Raw genomic sequence first — 18,279 nt, 5'->3', positions numbered from 1 at the left:
GGGTGTTGCCAGAAAGACACCTGCAATCTCTCCTCTCTTTCCCTCTTTCATACCCTCCCTCCCCACCCCTCTTTCCTTTCCTTACCTACCCTCACTCCCTCAGTAGACTTTACAAGTGGATTCTTAAGCTGTTGCTGTCACTGAGCCATGTTTCCCATGAAAACCCAGCTGGCATCTTTAAAAACAATGTCTCTGTCACTGAGCACTGCTGCTTCCGGCAGCGTCACTGATTCTGTGCCCTTGGGAACAAGCAGACATGAGGCCTGATTTGCCAGAGAGCTCAGGTCAGATTTCAAGGGCTCAGAAGCCCCACGTGGAAAGAAGGAAGGTAGCTGGCTATACAGTGACATTCTGTCAGGAGCTTCATGAATCCAGGGCCCTTAGCAAAACTGACTTTCCGAGTTTGAATCTGCAAACCCATCCTCATTATCCCTGCCAGGAGCTCACAGGTAACTTTTCAAAAGTGCCTAAGAGAATTTGGCACCTAAATAACTTTGAAGATCTGAACCTTAGAACACAAATTCCCGTTGAAAGTCAGCTCCTGGGTATGTCTACACTGCAATAAAAACCTGCAACACGGCTGCGGCTCTCCTGGGTCAACTGACTTGGGCTCGTGGGGCTCTGTCTGCGAGGCTAAAAAGTGCAGTGTGGCTGTTCAGGCTCAGGGTGGAGCCCAACTCTGAAACCCTGCAAAGGGGTTAGGTCTTTAGAGTCTGGGCTACAAGCCAGAGCCTGAGTCCAAAGGTCTAAACTGCAATTCTAATGCCACAGCCCAAACTCTGCAAGCCTGAGTCAGCTGACCCGGGCTCTGAGATTCGTTGCTGTTGGTTTTTCATTGCAGTGTAGATGTACCCTTAGGTGCTTCTGGAAATATTACCCATGTCTCTCCCCTTGATCTATCATTATAGGTTCAGGATTCCCAATAAACTAATCAGTGACTGATACTGCTCAACAGTCCTGATAATTACAGGTCACTAAAGAGTACTATGTTTAATATCCAATGAATCAGCAGTCAGATTTGAAAAAAAAAACCTGCTGCCTTAGTCCATATACAGTCAGCACGAAGTGAGTTTGGTTTATTGATTCCTATCAGCTTAGGAGAGGGAGGCAGATCTGATGAAAACCGACCTAAGGAAAAACAGCTTTTTATGTGCAGTTGTGGAAAACAACTCACCCTGGGAAGCATCTAATGCAGAGTCTGGTTACTTGGGGGTGTTTATAGTATTGTCATCTAGGATGATTTTTAAAACCATTCTTCTATTTAATTTTTTTTTTCTCCCAATAAGTATTTGTCTGGTCACTGTTCTTTAAATATAAGTTTGCAAAACAGCTGTGAAAAGTAACATGTGTCCCATTATGACCATGTGAGGGCACCATGTGAACACAGATTGTTCCAGCAGTCCAGACTATGAGGGATGCCAGAGGAATAACAAACTCAAGTCAGACGTAAGGTGATGTGCTGTGAAATACAGAGACTGGGTATCATATGGATCCATTAGTTTGCATATTTACAGAGCACCTGACATTCCTCTATTGTGCTGGGAGCTATAAATAGTTCCCTTTACAGGTTAGAGTCAGTTCTCTAGGATCTATCAGTGAAGACCTCCAAGATGACAGTACTCACTCGCTGTCTCTGGTTACTGCTTCTCTGGGCTCAGGGTAAGGAAAATGCTTCTCAGTCATTCAAATGAAGTAAGATTGAATTTAATAGCTTATGCCCACATTTTTTTCTCTGTCTTTCTCCATTCTCTCTATCTATCTAGGCTCCAGCGGGCAGATTGTGCTGACTCAGACTCCAGAATCCCTGGCCGTGTCTCCAGGAGACAGAGTCACCATCAACTGCAAAGCCAGTTCCAGTGTTAGTAGCTACATGGCCTGGTACCAACAGAAATCAGGACAGGCTCCTAAGCTCCTTATCTACAGCGCTTCCAGCCGTCCCTCTGGGATCCCAGACCGGTTCAGTGGCAGTGGATCTGGCACTGACTACACATTCACAATCAGCAGGGTTGAAGCCGATGATGCTGGAGATTATTACTGCCAGCAGAGTCACAGCTACCCTCTCACAGTGATAAACACCAGTACAAAAACCTCCCTGCCATTGTTTCACTTACGTAGAAACCACAGCTTCTATTTAACTGTTCCTGTTTCTGTGAAAATCAATAGGATGGTGATGGAACGAGGACAGCGACTGTTACAAATGGGAGCAGGATGGTTACCAGGAGGCTGCAGGGAGAGTACTGGGCCCATTGTTGGAGATTGTCAGCTTTTGCTGTGGTGGGGCTGGGCTTCAATAGCTCTTAAAGTAGCCATTGGGAAGCCCATGCTCATGTAACTATTTCCTGATGTTGACTGTCTAGCTACTACTGACCAGCGTCTCATCTACTGGTGAGAAGGGTTCAGCAGGGCAATTCTGGCAGTTTCTTGATTCCTCACATTTCCTTGACTCAGGTCAGTCTGGCTATAGGCTGGAGCATGGGGTAGAAATGGCATTAGTTGCACTGGCTGATGATCTCCTCCCAGCCATGGACAAAGAGAAAGGGTGAAATGCTGGCCCTTTTGATGTCAGTGGGAGTTTTGCCATTGATTTTAATGGAGATAATTGAGGAGACACAGGCTGTCATGCATTCAGTTTGCTGGTGCCACCCAGTTCTAAATCTCCATCACATCCGATCCAGCCGGAGCAGTGGAACAAATGACCCAATACATGTAGGAACTCAGAGAATGCAACTTTCAGGAAGCACTTGCTGAGACAGTGTACACAGATGTAGGAATAAAGCCTGAGTATTACACTGTCCCGGCTCTCGCTATTTTAAGCTCAGAAACTGAACAGCCTTTAAAATTCCGGCCTGAGGGCCTGATCCAAAACTCTTTGAAATTAGTGAGAGTCATTCCAATGACATCAGTGGGTTTTGGGTCAGACCCTCAGAACCAGGTCTTGCTAGATAAGCAGCATCTCCTGCTCTGTACTGAATATCTTCACACATTGACATAAGCAGTCCTGTGCTGTTTGAGTGATTTGTAGACATAATACAGAAACCAAGATGTACTATAAAATGTACATAAGTGTCACACTGTGGTAACCATTCAACACCCAAATCATCTCAGAGTGAACTTTTAAAAATGTATTTGGGGGTCCTGTTTACCAGGGAATTCAGTGAGACCTTTAGCATTGACTTCACACAACATGTGATAGATCTTAATCACTCGCTTAATGCACTTCTGGAAAGTGCTCAGATACTACAGGGATAAGCATGGAATAAGTATCCATATAGAATAGAATCGGGTCTTCATCAAGGAATAAACCTTTATGCCGTGAGTACAGAGAACTACCACAAAGGGACTGTGCTCCCAGGCACTAACATAAAGGAAGTACCTCCATAAGCAGAGAGAATGTGAAACTAGAAATGGAAAATTTGTGATCTTCGAACTCTCGGAATAAGATGAGTGTGGGATAGAGATGTGGGGTGGATAGCTATAGCAAGGCCGATTCAGAGTTTGCTAACTTTGAAACACCTTTGATCATTGCAAGTCCTGTCTTCTTGACAGAGGCAAAACACTTCTTCAAAAATATGTGAATTTGACTGAGTCAGGACTGCAGGATGGGGTCCTTTGAAGGTAAAGCATCTCTTTCTCGTGTACAAAGATCCAGGGATCTTTCCCATGCGAAACTGTACGCTTTCCTGGTCCAGACCCAGATCTTTCTATCTATTCTGTAAAGTTCCTAGCGTACACTGGAGTGTTGTAAAAGTAATAACCAATAATCAAACTCTAGCCACATACATGTTCTCACATGGCACCCGGCACCATGTTATCTGACCACGCCTGACTGACCATACAGATATATTTATCTCTATATCAAACTGCCTGAGTAAAATGACTTGTACACAAACAACAGGTGTGGAAAAGTCTCTGTCCTGGGTTAGGGAGTCTTGAATTCTCTTCCCGGCTCTACTGCTGACCTGCAGTGGGACCTTGGGCAAGTTCAACTCATTTCACAATCATTTAATTCTCTTGGGGAACAGAAATCATCAGAACTTGTAATTTTTATTTTACTAACTGAAGCAAGCAAATTATAGGAAATCCCTAACGATTAACTATTCTTATTGTATATACATTAGAAAATTTCAGTAAACATCTCTAGATTTCTCAGAGTGTTCTAGTGTTAAAGAGCTAGAGTCACTAAATCTGCTGGATTATTTCCATTTAACTAGGAATGTGCACACACGTCTCCTGTTAACATATCTCATGCTTAATGAGACAGATTGACAATCAGCTGTTTCCTCCTGATAATAAAGCCCTGAAGCACACAGGAAGCTAGTGAGTATAATTTAGCCCACTCTCTGATTTACATATCTTTCCATACGTGACAGTTAATAAATTCTAAAATTCTTCCCAGTGTTGCAGTTTAACAATTAGTGTCAAAGAAACTGATCTAGAAGGAACATGATTTTACAAATGCATTTGCTCTGGCTGCTGTTCTCTGTGTTTGGAGGTAGGTAACACAGCTCTCTTCATTGACTGAACTTCTGACCACTTGTTTTGATAAGAGATTCAGGGAAAGGGTTTTTATTTCTCTCTTTTCCTAGAATCCAGCGGGCAGATTGTTATCACTCAGACACCTGCTTCTGTGACGGTGCTTCCAGGAGAGACGGTCACCATTCAGTGCAAGGCGTCTAGCTCCATTAGCAATGAAATGGACCTATATCAATTCAGATCAGGAGAGGTTCCCAAGCTCCTAATTTATCATGCCACCAACCGTTTCACCGGGGTCCCCGATCGATTCAGTGGTCGATACAGCGGCACCGACTTCACATTCACCATTAGTGGGGTGCAGGCTGATGATGAAGGTGAATACTACTGTCAGCAGGACTACACAACCCCGCTCACAGTGATACAACTCAATGCAAAAACCTCATTAGTGCTGTAGCCTTCTTGGCATGAAGGAGAAGGAAACAGCTGCAGTTGTTTCTAAACGAATGCATGTGCAAAGTTTCAAATGAGAACCATCCCTACAGTGGAAGCCTCCCAATGGACTTTCAGATGATTGGATTTATTCCTCTGAAATTGTTTCTGAAATCATTTTCTCAACTAGCAGGGGCAGGTGCTGTTCAGGAAGTAGTCAAGGTACACCAGCCAATCCCAATATCACACGGTCACGATAACTAAAACCAGATGGCCTACCCCACTCCCAAAATAATTTCTACTGAATTTTTTTGTAAAATAAACCATATTTTTTCTTTGTGCACATGTCTTCCAGATCCCCTGCACACAGCAACAATCCTCTGTGGTTAATATTTTCAGAACCATGATTATTAGCACTGCGTTCCCATAGGCTGTCTCTACACTTATGGTGGCGTCTAGATCACAGGGACTACATTTGTAGCTATACGCCACAGTGAAAGGTTCTGGCAGGGGGGAAAGCTGCACCAGCTCCCCTCTGCTGGGGCCTTTCACTGCAGTGAAGAAAGGGTCTGGCTTGGGTAGGCTGCGGGGAAAGGCTCTCGCAGCAGGGAGGCAGTGGTTACACATGCTGTTAAAAATACCGGTGTAGACTTCGGAGGCACTGCTTGGGTCAGCAGAAAGACTGTGAAGGGTGCATATTCTGGTGGTTCAGGTATGTAGGGCATTCTACTCCACTCACCCAAGCCATGATTTTCTGTCTACACTGCTATTTATACCTGTTCTACCTGGGTACCCAGGGTCTGTACTCCACATGACGCCACATTTACAGACGTATCTTTAGGGTGACATTGACCCAAGGCTGTTATGGCTGTTCTAGGCCCCACACCATGGGATTTCCACCGCATGGGGATGGGCAATTGCTGAGCAGGTGATTAAATGGAGGGAGAAGAATCATAGAATCATAGAATATCAGGGTTGGAAGGGACCCCAGAAGGTCATCTAGTCCAACCCCCTGCTCGAAGCAGGACCAATTCCCAGTTAAATCATCCCAGCCAGGGCTTTGTCAAGCCTGACCTTAAAAACCTCTAAGGAAGAAGATTCTACCACCTCCCTAGGTAACGCATTCCAGTGTTTCACCACCCTCTTAGTGAAAAAGTTTTTCCTAATATCCAATCTAAACCTCCCCCACTGCAACTTGAGACCATTACTCCTCGTTCTGTCATCTGCTACCATTGAGAACAGTCTAGAGCCATCCTCTTTGGAACCCCCTTTCAGGTAGTTGAAAACAGCTATCAAATCCCTCCTCATTCTTCTCTTCTGCAGGCTAAACAATCCCAGCTCCCTCAGCCTCTCCTCATAACTCATGTGTTCCAGTCCCCTAATCATTTTTGTTGCCCTTCGCTGGACTCTCTCCAATTTATCCACATCCTTCTTGAAGTGTGGGGCCCAAAACTGGACACAGTACTCCAGATGAGGCCTCACCAATGTCGAATAGAGGGGAACGATCACGTCCCTCGATCTGCTCGCTATGCCCCTACTTATACATCCCAAAATGCCATTGGCCTTCTTGGCAACAAGGGCACACTGCTGACTCATATCCAGCTTCTCGTCCACTGTCACCCCTAGGTCCTTTTCCGCAGAATTGCTGCCTAGCCATTCGGTCCCTAGTCTGTAGCTGTGCATTGGGTTCTTCCGTCCTAAGTGCAGGACCCTGCACTTATCCTTATTGAACCTCATCAGATTTCTTTTGGCCCAATCCTCCAATTTGTCTAGGTCCTTCTGTATCCTATCCCTCCCCTCCAGCGTATCTACCACTCCTCCCAGTTTAGTATCATCCGCAAATTTGCTGAGAGTGCAATCCACACCATCCTCCAGATCATTTATGAAGATATTGAACAAAACCGGCCCCAGGACCGACCCTTGGGGTACTCCACTTGATACCGGCTGCCAACTAGACATGGAGCCATTGATCACTACCCTTTGAGCCGGACAATCTAGCCAGCTTTCTACCCACCTTATAGTGCATTCATCCAGCCCATACTTCCTTAACTTGCTGACAAGAATACTGTGGGAGACCGTGTCAAAAGCTTTGCTAAAGTCAAGAAACAATACATCCACTGCTTTCCCTTCATCCACAGAACCAGTAATCTCATCATAAAAGGCGATTAGATTAGTCAGGCATGACCTTCCCTTGGTGAAGAGGCCAGGTTAAGTTGGAACTGGGGCCCATGTTAACATGAGCCATGTGGCTACAAACCCCTGTGCAGGGGGTGAGCTGGGGTTACAGCCCTATTGCAGTCCGTAGAACTGGACAAAAAATGTTTGACTGAAATGTTGTTGTTGTGGGGTTTTTTGGACAAAAAATGTGGATTCGGTGATGTTCCTTAATCACTGATTTAAAAGCATTACTTGAGAATGAACTTCCAAGGGAAATGACCATTCATCTTAGAGCAGGGGTCTGTGAAACTGATCTTTTCTAATAACTGAACTGCGGACGAACATACCCCTCAGTGCAGTAACAGAGATACACAGGCACATGCCATCTACATGACCGCAGTACTCCCTTAGTGCACCCGGAGTATAACAATAATTTTAGCCCTATATACAGCATGTCAAAGCAGGCAGAGTACAAACATTTACTCACTTGCTTCTAACCTGGATCCCAATTCTAACCCTCTGAAGTGTTGCCCTATAAAGATCTTAATGTTATTTTGAAGTATGATGTTTTTCCATTCATTGCAACGACATTACATGGAGACCTTGCTAGAAAATTGGAACAGACAGAAACCTATTTTTAAACATGATTTGCAACATAAATCATGAATGTTTATCATAGTTTCAATGTTGTATAAGCACACCGTGAACCACTGTAGCAACTGCCTGGTCAATGCACCTCTTCCTATCAGTGCGTGGTTACTGGCTCTTTCTCTTCCCAGTATGTCAAGTCTCTGACTGGTTTTGTCCCTGCTTATTTCCAAGGGCTGTGTGCACTGACAGGATCAGTTTCCTCATTGACTCTTCACTGCAGACAGCACTGAGCCCAGAACAGGGAATTCCCTTCTAGTCCCAGGAGAGCACAAAGGTGGCTCAGACTGTATCTGCTGCCTGAGAGACCTCTCCTTTCTCTTCTCATTTTCCTTCTCTCATATCTCTGCCCTTTCTCACTTCCAACTCCTACCCTCTGTCCAGAACCTTTAGACACTTTGTATTTATTTTCCATGGTGATCATTACCCTACTTCTGTTCCTGGACCGTGACAGACACAGAGATCTCAGGTGGCACCTTTAAAAGCTATGCTCAGCATTGCTATTCTCAGAGCAGTGACTGACTTTGTGCATTGGGACCAGAGGAGTTAAGGGCCTGATTCAAATCTGGCTGTAGTCAGGGGAAAGTTTTTAAAAAAACAAAACAATTTAACAAATAGAAGAACCCAACAATATTTTTATGTTTGGGGGAAAAAATGCCAATGGGAAGATTCTAATTTTACTGTAATCTGGCCCAATTTCAATTCTTCTGTTCTGACCCATCTCTTCCAATGAGCATTCTCAGGGGTTGATGTCCTATAAATCGGAGTTTTTAAAAAATCTGTGATAATTAAGTTGAGCCCCATTATCATCACTAGAAGACACCATGGGAACATTAATTCTCCCAGCAATACAGTGTGTACATTGCTAATCACCAATGGGTAGCAGACACATTACTGGCATCATATAGCCAAATCAGATCTAAGGCGATATGCATTGTGAAACACAAAGAATGACAGTTAGATCGATCCATTGCTTTGCATGTTACCGCTTTAAACAGACAGCCACTCAGCACAGACAGCTGGCAGCTCCCAGACTGCTCTAACTTGTGCTGGGGCCATGTGGCAAAATTCCTGGCAGCCCCACCTCTGCTGCACTCAACAGCAGTTGTGCGCAACTCACAGTCTGTCCCCTGGGGGTCTAATTCTCCCCAACTTTTCATCCTCTGTCCTGGTTTACACCAGTGCAACATGTGCAGCAAACACTGCTCTTCAGATTGGGTAGAGCTTTCCACCATCATCACTCACCTGGCACAGGTGTCAATGACAGCACAGGGGCACAGCAGAGGAGAGCCAGGCTCCAAGGATGAAGTTTATTTTAACATTCAATTCAAGACTAATGTTTGTGAGACTTCACAATAAACCCTGGGGTTTCCAGTGACGTATGTGTATGAGTGAAGCACAAAATACGTAGAGCAGAAACAGCTGGCATGTGATTCTGATCTCAGATCCACTTGTGCTTTGCGTGTGCCAATGCACTGGAACTCCACATGCATCTGAGGCCAAAGCAGTGTCTGCCCAGAAGGGTAGCTGTGCCAGGATCCTTCCCTCTTCCAAAAGCGCATCAGCTTAGATACACCCATTCAATGCGCTTAGGCGTCAAGATCTCACATGCAGAACAGAGTTGTTCCTATCAGTTAGAAACATTCCTCACTCTGACAGGTTTCAGAGTAACAGCCGTGTTAGTCTGTATTCGCAAAAAGAAAAGGAGGACTTGTGGCACCTTAGAGACTAACCAATTTATTTGAGCATGAGCTTTCGTGAGCTACAGCTCACTTCATCGGATGCTGAGCTGTAGCTCACGAAAGCTTATGCTCAAATAAATTGGTTAGTCTCTAAGGTGCCACAAGTACTCCTTTTCTTATTCCTCACTCTATTGACTAAGGAACAATCTTTCCAGGTGCCGAGCAACAAATACTGACCCCGGTGACCTTTGCTATTGAAGAGTGACTTGATGACAGAACACTTGAAACACAAATTCAGTTTCAAGCATACCAAAGCTTCACAATGAACATCTACATCACTGCTGTGGGCACACAAAGCACTGATTTTTTAAGACTATTTTGTTTTTTTAGGGCCTACTCCTCTATCACTGATGTCAACAGACATTTTATCATTGGGTTCAACAGGAGTTGGTCCTTACTGAGCAATGAAACTGGATCTAATGAGCGTACAGTAGAAGCCAGTTAGAACTGGATCAGGCATCCATAAGCCAGGGACTTTCACAGAAGGAAATATAGTCTAAAGCTGAACTAATAATCAACTTAAAAGAGTTAATGATCTACATACTCATGCTATAGAAGGAGGGTCAGATGATGGCTAAGAAAATGTATCAGCAAATATGGTCATTCATACTGTGCTGATTCAAAAGCACACTGTTCGATTAATACATGCTCTGCTGTCTTGAGTTAGGAAAAAGTGTTGAAATCACTGAGATATTTGCCTAAGTCCCAGCTGGAGAACTGGACCCTTTCTAAGCAGAGCAACTATTTTCCATGCCCATCCTTTGTGCAGCAGATTGGAAGCTGTTCAAGGCATGGCCCATCTCTTCCTATTTGTTCTGTAAAAACAGTCTTCCCCCTGGTATCTGAGCCCCTTCAGGAACGTTGCACTGCATATGAAGATAAACATTAAGCCCATTAAGCCCAATCCAAGTCTTTCTGTTAACTTCCCTGGGCAATGTGGGGGTCCCACTCTCTTAATGACCAGCAATAATGTCTTGTGTGCGAGAGAATGCCAGTTTTTGTCTTGAGGACACAATGTACATTCTGTTCCTATTAAGTGATTCTATTTGGAAAACTAAATCATCAGAACTTGGATGTTTTATTTGTCTACTTTAAAGTATCAAGGCCAAGATTTACGGTTGAATCACTGGGTTATATTGAAAATCTTCCTATTGGTTTTGGGGACTTCACATGGTATTTGAGTATTAAACATTCAGAGTCACCAAATCTACAAAATGATTCCCATTTATACCGGACCATGCACACATGTTTGCGTTAGACGTTGGTCATCCTTGGTGATGCTGACAGTGACATGCATCTGTTTCCTCTTGATAAAACAGCCATGATGTAGACAGGAAGCCTCAGACAGAATTCTGCCCTCCCCCCCATATTTACATAGCTTTCCATATCTGACCGTTAAAAAGAGCTATAGTTCGGCTGTGTAGTTATAAACCTCTGCTGCAGTTTAATAATATTGAGCAGTGCCACAAATAAAGAAGCAAGATGATTTTACAAATGCATTTGATCTGGCTCCTCTTTTCTGTGTTTGAAGGTAGGCAGAACAGACATCTTACTATCCAAACTTTAAGGCTGTTATTTCAAAGTCAGATTCACTAAAAGGCTTTTTCTTTCTCCCACTTTCCTAGAATCCAGCGGGCAGATTGTTATCACTCAGACACCTGCTTCTGTGATGGTGCTTCCAGGAGAGACGGTCACCATTCAGTGCAAGGCGTCCAGCTCCATGAGTAATGATATGAGCTTATACCAGTTTAAATCGGGACAAAATCCCAAGCTCCTCATCTATGATGTAACCAGCCGGCAAACTGGGGTCCCCGATCGGTTCAGTGGTAGATACAGCGGCACTGACTTCACATTCACCATTACTGGGGTGCATGTGGAAGATGCAGGAGAATACTATTGTGGACAAGACTACAGCCGTCCTCTCACAGTGATACAGTTCAATACTAAAACCTGTTCAGAGCCACAGCAAACACATGGTGAAGCAGAAGGAAGTGGTGGTGGCTGTTTCTAACCCACCTGTAATGTAACAAATTATTTGGAGTCAGATTTTTTTATTCATTCAGCTTGTTTGGAAAACATTGTTTTTCAGTAAGAGACCTGGGAGGGACAGAATCTCTCAGATACATGTGGCCCTTATTCATTATCACACCATTTCCTACCAGCGAGAACATTTTGGCCCAAGTTTTCAGTGGTGTTTGTGAATACCCAACTTTCCACACTTTTAGGTTTATTTGAACTTTCACGTTCATTCCAAAGCCATCCACCTTATACCAGCCTCACAAATATACCGAATCCCTGCGGAGAAAATCGTGGAGGTGAAACTATGGCAGACACAACAGTTAGAGTTTAAACACTTTCATGGGCGGGCAGAGGATTCTGACTTCAGATCCAGACATTTCCTTCCTACCCCAAGGCCCTAGAACTTTATAAACATCTCAGGCAGACGCACCCCCTAAATGTACATTGGGGCACATACATGTCTTTACGGCTCTTTGGAGTTAGAAATATTCCTCCTTTTAATGATGATGGGCCCAATCTTTCCAGATGCTGAGCGCCTCCTACTGGATGCTCCCAGACTGCACTGAATCAGTGGCCTGTGGCATTTGAGTGATATGAGTGCACATAATCTGAGCACAGCGTTGTCTATAAAATGGAGGGGGGCAGTTTGTGCACTCATTTGGGATTAATTTAATTCTAGCTATGAAAATACACATGTTGAGCGTTTACAGCGGCACATCAGAACTTGGACATTGTTTATTTCTCATTAAAACAAATAAATTCTCAACTGACATTCAACTGCAGGGAGTCTCTAAGTACCATACAGCTGTCAGTGTTTCCAATCCAAACACAGGACGGTTTAGAATATCCTCCCCTATTGTTTCTGGACTAATCTGGATTCATCAGCACTCTACAGCCAGAGTTGCATCGGTCTGAAGCATTCCCATTTATGCCTCAATCCAATGTTAGGAGATCCACTGAAGTCTTGATGCACTGGGACTAGTCACATTTAAAGCTCAGTGTTTGCTAGCAAGCTTTACTGGATGAGGGTCAGAATGCTTATTACTTTGTAGGATGAGTTCCTTAGTCAATCAGATGAAGACTATGGACTTTCTATTGACTTCAACAGGACTAAAGTTAAAGATAGGTTTACATACTTTGCTGGACACAGTGCTCAGCATGGGCTATTAATGAGCAACCATCATGTCTCATGGTTTCTCATGCTTGACACTACCAAAACTCACAAGTATCTTCTTCCTCTTGTCTATGTAGCCATGACACAATCAAAAAGCCAGTCAGCCTGAGATTTGCATGTTATTCTATAAGACAGTGAATTTGTTTCAAATCCTTCTACTTAGTTGTTGATCCTGGACTTAATATTAACAATCAGTGTCAGAAAAATGAATATACTGTACAAGAAATAGGATTTCACAAACGCATTTGATCTTGCTGCCCATGTTTGAAGGTCAGTAGCTCAGTCATTTTTCATTCACAACCTCTGAGACAGATGTTCCAAACAGATTTTCATTAAAAGCCTTTTTTTTCCTCCCACTTTTCTAGAATCCAGCAGGCAAATTGTTACCAAACGACTGCTTCTGTGACATTGCTTCCAGGAGAAATGATCACCATTCAGTGCAAGGCTTCCACTTCTGTTAGCAATCCAATGAACTTCTCTCAGCTTAGCTCAGGAGAGGTTCCCAAACTCACCATTTTTATGGCTAAAAAGCATTTCACTGGGGTCCCTTTCAGTGGCCATTGCAGTGGGAAGGACTTCACGCTCCCCATTAGCAATGTGCAGGCTGATGATGCAGAAGAATACTACTGTGGAAATGATGTTGCCAACCCATTCACAGTGCTACGGACCAGTACAAAACCCCCTTGAAGCCATAGGCTTCTGGGTGTTATAGCAGAAGCAAGCAGCTGTGGATGTGTCAGAACCAGTGGATTCGAGCAGTTCAATTTGAAAATACTTCCAATGATGGACTCATGTAAGGGGACTCTCCGGTTTGGGGAGTCATTTCTGTCAGAGATTTTTGGGAACAGTTACCGTTTGTAACAGAATAAACAGGGAAAGAAGATCTGAGGTCAATAGAACGTAGGCTTTTCAGTTATTTGGTCCCCTCTCCTCCTCTTCTCATTAATTCTCTTTTTGGCACTCAGCACAGCAGAATAAGGGCTGTCCTGTGGCTTTTGGGTTTGTTTTTTCCACTTCCTTTTTCCATTTCTCCTTTTTGCCGCGCTGTAACTTTGGTTACATATATCTCCGGTTAACATGTTCTTTTTTCTTGGCTTTGTGATATTCATCGTCCTGCAGGTGATGGAGAAAGCACTGATTAAAAAATGTACAGGGAAAATAATAAAACTCTCTCCATAACACATTAGGACAAGTGGCACAGGAAGGGGAAACAAATGGCCCTGGGATCATGTAAAATTGTTGTTTGTGTATCATTTCACTGTTGTAATCTGCACCAGCATTTGTATTAAATCTTCCATTTTTAATTTTCATGCAATATGCTCTTTTGAGAGGTCACTGCCTTTTAAATGGGAGTTTTTGCAACATCGCTGCTAAATAAACTGAACATCATCCCGGCCACAACTAGAGGGCACCATGTGAACGCTCAGCAGTCGTGTTTGAACAACAACGCGTACAGGGCTGAACACGAATGGGAATATGAGATGTTACTAGAATTATACACCCAAATCAGCTCAAAAGTGCTAGGCACCATGACACAGCGAGCGCTTATTATATTGAGCCATTACTTTGCATATTCACAGTATTGACCCCAGCAGCTATAAATACTTAATTTTGGACTTTAGACTCACATCTCCAGGCTCTATCAGTGAAGATCCTCCAAGATAACATTTCCCGCTCACTGTATCTGGTTACTGCTGCTCTGGGTTCAGGGTAGAGAAAGAATTGCTTATTGATTAAAATTAAAACTTGCTCCAAAAGCTAAAATTGCTTCCTAGCCCTAATCAGAGAACATGATCGATCCTTTATACCTATGTGTCAATGAATTAAACAAGTCTTTCCCCTCCATATTTTATTTGTATCTAAGCATTCTCTCTATATATCTAGAGTGTGCAGAAAGTGATGACTCAATGGGCAGAAAGTGATGACTCAGATTCTAGAATCCCTGTCAGAGTCTCGAGGGGACAGCCACCATCAACTGCAAAGCCAGTTCAAGCATTGGTAATGCTTGATACCATAGCCTGATACCAACAGAAATCAGGAGAAATTGCTAAGCTCCTGGCTACAGCTCTTCCTCCCACCCTTCTGAGATCTCAGACCAGTACCGTGGTAGTTGGACTGGCATTCACTTCACTTTTACCATCAGTAGGGTGGCAGCAGATAATGATGGAGAATATATTGTCAGCAATATAATAGCACCTCTGTCGCACAGCGATATAGACCAGCACAAAAACCTCCCTGCAATTGCCTTCCTATAAGAAAGTGTTGATCATTGTTATTATTTATTGTGTTTTAAACATTTAGTTTTCTTCCAAGATGAGAGGGGTGGACTCCGTAGGCTGGGTTGTATTTCCATATTCTAATTTGACTGGGGTGAAATTGTTTTATTTTTGGCATGATGTTCTTTCAAGTCTCTTGCGGGTTAAGTATCAAATCTCTGGTTTCTCATGACCACACCATACAGATGAGTCTGTGAGACAGAAAACTTAGGCCCAATGCCAAAGCGTGACACCTACACCAAGTGGTGAGGTTGGACGCTGGGCAGACACATCGGGGGAAAGGGAGACACCATTCTCCCCATAAGCATGAGGGGCAGCTACAAAGCCCTTCCTTGGAGTCTACTTCAGCTACTCAGCACATGGTAGTAGGCCATATAACAGCCAATTCCATGCCTTGGCCCTCAGTTGAAGCCCCCTGAGCCTCCAACCCACCTGCCATCTCGGATCAACAGACCCTTCCCAGTTTCACTGCCACGTGAACCTGATTGGCTGTGGAGGCGGAGGCAGGCATTGTACTTTGGAGCTCAGACACTTGGGGTATGATTCCCATCTCAGATCCCCATGTGACTTGCCCAAGGCATTGAACAACCTCCCATCCAAGTCAAAAACAGCCTCCGCCTACAATCTCAGCTGCGCTGGGAAACATCTGTCCTCCCAAAGGCATATTAGCTCAGTGGCACCTGGTTGGGGAATACAGACTTGGAGCCGATGGGCAGAGCTGCTTCTAGGCATTTGAAGTATTCTTCATTTTATTGACCAAGAGCCCAGTCTTCAGGTGCTCAGGGCCCTCCATTCCCAGCACCTGGAAGGATTGGGAACTAAGGTATCTGGGATCCCCTACTGCATAAAATATCACCTGGAGAGAGCATTAACCTAGTGTACGGCTTGGGGAGCTGTTTGTGATGAATCATTCCCTCCTTTCCAGGAACATGGGGTGTCAGGGATTAGGGAGGAGACTCCATGGAAGGGCCAAGTGATCAGTCTGAATTGCTCGCCTAGCAAGGGAGAACCCATTCCTGACTAGAGGCCACAAGGGTCTCTCAATTTATGCTCCTCTGTTCCTGCCCATCCCAAGCAACATCACACAAACTGGCCTCATATGAGCCGGGGGGCTATGCTCATTAGATTTAAATGTTTCTAGAATTTTTTTGTTTTCAATATATTTTTTCTGGTGGTTTGTTTTCTCTCTCTCTCTCTCTCTCACACACACACACACAGAGACTCCCCTCCCACACACACTTTTCTCCCATTTTCCACTAAAAAGAAGTAAAATAGAAAAAAAAATAAAAGAGGGAGAGCAGGGGAAGGAAAATTGACAAACTGAAAACAAAACCCCAAAGCACTAATTTTTCATTTTCTGATTTCATCAAAAAATTGGAACATTTTCCTGAATATTTTCAGTTTAGAAAACAGGCCATTTTTTTAAATGGAAAACAAATAATTGAAAAAGTCAATCAGCTCTGGGAATTAGCTGATTATTTCAATAGTATAAAGCCACTGATTGATTCCTGTAGAACTCTTGCAATGGTTTCTCATGCGTCATGATTCCGAGTCTCATGTGCATCTGTGGGGGGCATGGATCAGCGTTCGCAGAATCATGTCGCAGTACCCCTTAGTACCTGGGCCAAGATGGGGAAGCTAATAATCCAACCAGTAGACCAAATTCGGTGATGAATCCTGGTCACGTGCCATCTGAGGCACATTGTGCATACGCTAAGAAAATGTACACCTCTTTCCTCTTGATCATATAGCTATAAAGCATATAGGAAACCTGTTGAGACCAGCTCAGATTTGCATATCTTTCCATACATGACAGTTAATAAGTTCCATGCTAATGGGTTGTAAGATATGGGAATTCACTCCTCTGAAAGCACTAAGTCCCATTGAAATCAATGGGATTTAGATGCCTAAATACCTTTGAGGATCTGGGCTCCAGGCCCTGATCCAAAGCCCATTGAAGTCACTGAGAGTTTTTCTATTGATTTCAATAGCCTCTAGATTGGGCTCAGACTATATGCATAAAATAATCTCTCATCTAATGACTGAATTGCCAAGCCTAAAGTTCTGTGCAATAACTGTAGCAGAACATTTAGAGAAATGGAAAAGATAGAAGCTGTGAAAGTAGAATGAATCATATTGAAATTTTAATTCATTAAAGAAATGCTACTTGAAGGGTTTGTTGAAATATAGTTGTCAGGAAGAGAAACATTAAGGAGTGTGAGACAATGGGTCCTCAAACTAATTAACTTAGAGCTCCTACTGAGCTAGCAGATTGGTAAACATTAGTATGCAAATAAGATATGTATGTATATTTGTCAGTTTCTGTTTCCTTTTGTCTCTTATGTTAAATTGGCTTTGGCTTGTCTATATAAATAAGTTAGCTTGAGCTTTTGCAGGGACTCACATATCTGGGTGCATTGGCAAAGCGCTTTGCTAATAAACAGAGTGGTCTGACAAATTATGTGAGTCCTGAATCTGACTTTGACAAAGCACATAATTCATAATTTAAACATAATTTGCAAAACACACTATGCCATTGCTACTACCCCCTTAGATTTGCATTTTACTAATTAGATTTAAATAGCATATGACTCACTTATTTATTCGGATGTAAAGCCCAATATGAAATAATGACAATTCAGTATCCCAGGCCCTTGTCATTAACTAACAGTGCGATCGAAAAATAATTACGACAAAACAGCTGCACACTTCCTTTCTTCCAGCCCGTACCGCCACCATTTAACAAACCCCAGTCAGCAAACATATTTCATACCAGAGCGCCCACTCCTCACATTGGACAGACGCTGTCTCCTACCCCGGATTGCCCCAGCCTTCCCCAAATTCTTGTTCAAATAAATGTGCATTGGAGCAATCAGTTTGGGTGCTTTTGAACTTGGTGGGGAGTAAGTTGCAAAGACAAAGAGTCCTTAAGGAGAACCCATACACTTATAGTGTAACATTTTTGTTTCAATGTGCAGTCTGTTGGTGATGATGCCAGGTAGCATTAGGTCTCTTCACCCGCTCTGTGGCACTGGCAGTAAATTGAGACTGTAGCTCTGTTCATTTATCATCTCTAACCACAGCAACTCTCTGGCAAGGAAGTCTTGGGCATCCTTCTGTTTGAAAGCACCGGATAGTTGCTTTCCAAAAATAACTTCACTGAAGCAAGCGCTTTGTGATTTACTAAACAAATTAGTTTTTTAGGTCTAAATCCTCAAAGGTCTTTAGGCTTCTAAATTTCATTGATTTCAAGTGTCTAGCCAGATTAGAACAGAGAAGGACAGGATGTAGTGCTGCCAACACTCACAATTTTATTATGAGTCTTACGCTACTTAGTGCTTTTCTAAAAGCCCCAGCTCCT

The 18,279-nt window shown here is 43.4% G+C and overlaps 1 long non-coding RNA gene across 2 annotated transcripts in view; it reads right to left on the bottom strand.

The window, feature by feature from the left end:
• Nucleotides 1-10,585: 10,585 nt before the first annotated feature.
• LOC311519693 overlaps nucleotides 10,586-18,279 on the bottom strand; it is a 386,032-nt gene continuing 378,338 nt past the window's right edge. For both annotated transcript variants that reach the window (XR_014711349.1, XR_014711350.1), the window contains exons 3-4: nucleotides 14,271-14,341; nucleotides 10,586-13,755 (exon numbers count right to left, since the gene is read on the bottom strand). This is a non-coding gene — a long non-coding RNA (uncharacterized lncRNA). The remainder of the gene's footprint in view (nucleotides 13,756-14,270; nucleotides 14,342-18,279) is intronic.

Source organism: Lepidochelys olivacea (genome assembly GCF_965140295.1).
Source record: "Lepidochelys olivacea isolate rLepOli2 genome assembly, chromosome: 4".
In the NCBI taxonomy this organism is placed as follows: Eukaryota; Metazoa; Chordata; order Testudines; family Cheloniidae; genus Lepidochelys; species Lepidochelys olivacea.
Note: the sequence above shows the minus strand (reverse complement) of the source record. Positions and strands in the feature narration are given on the sequence as shown.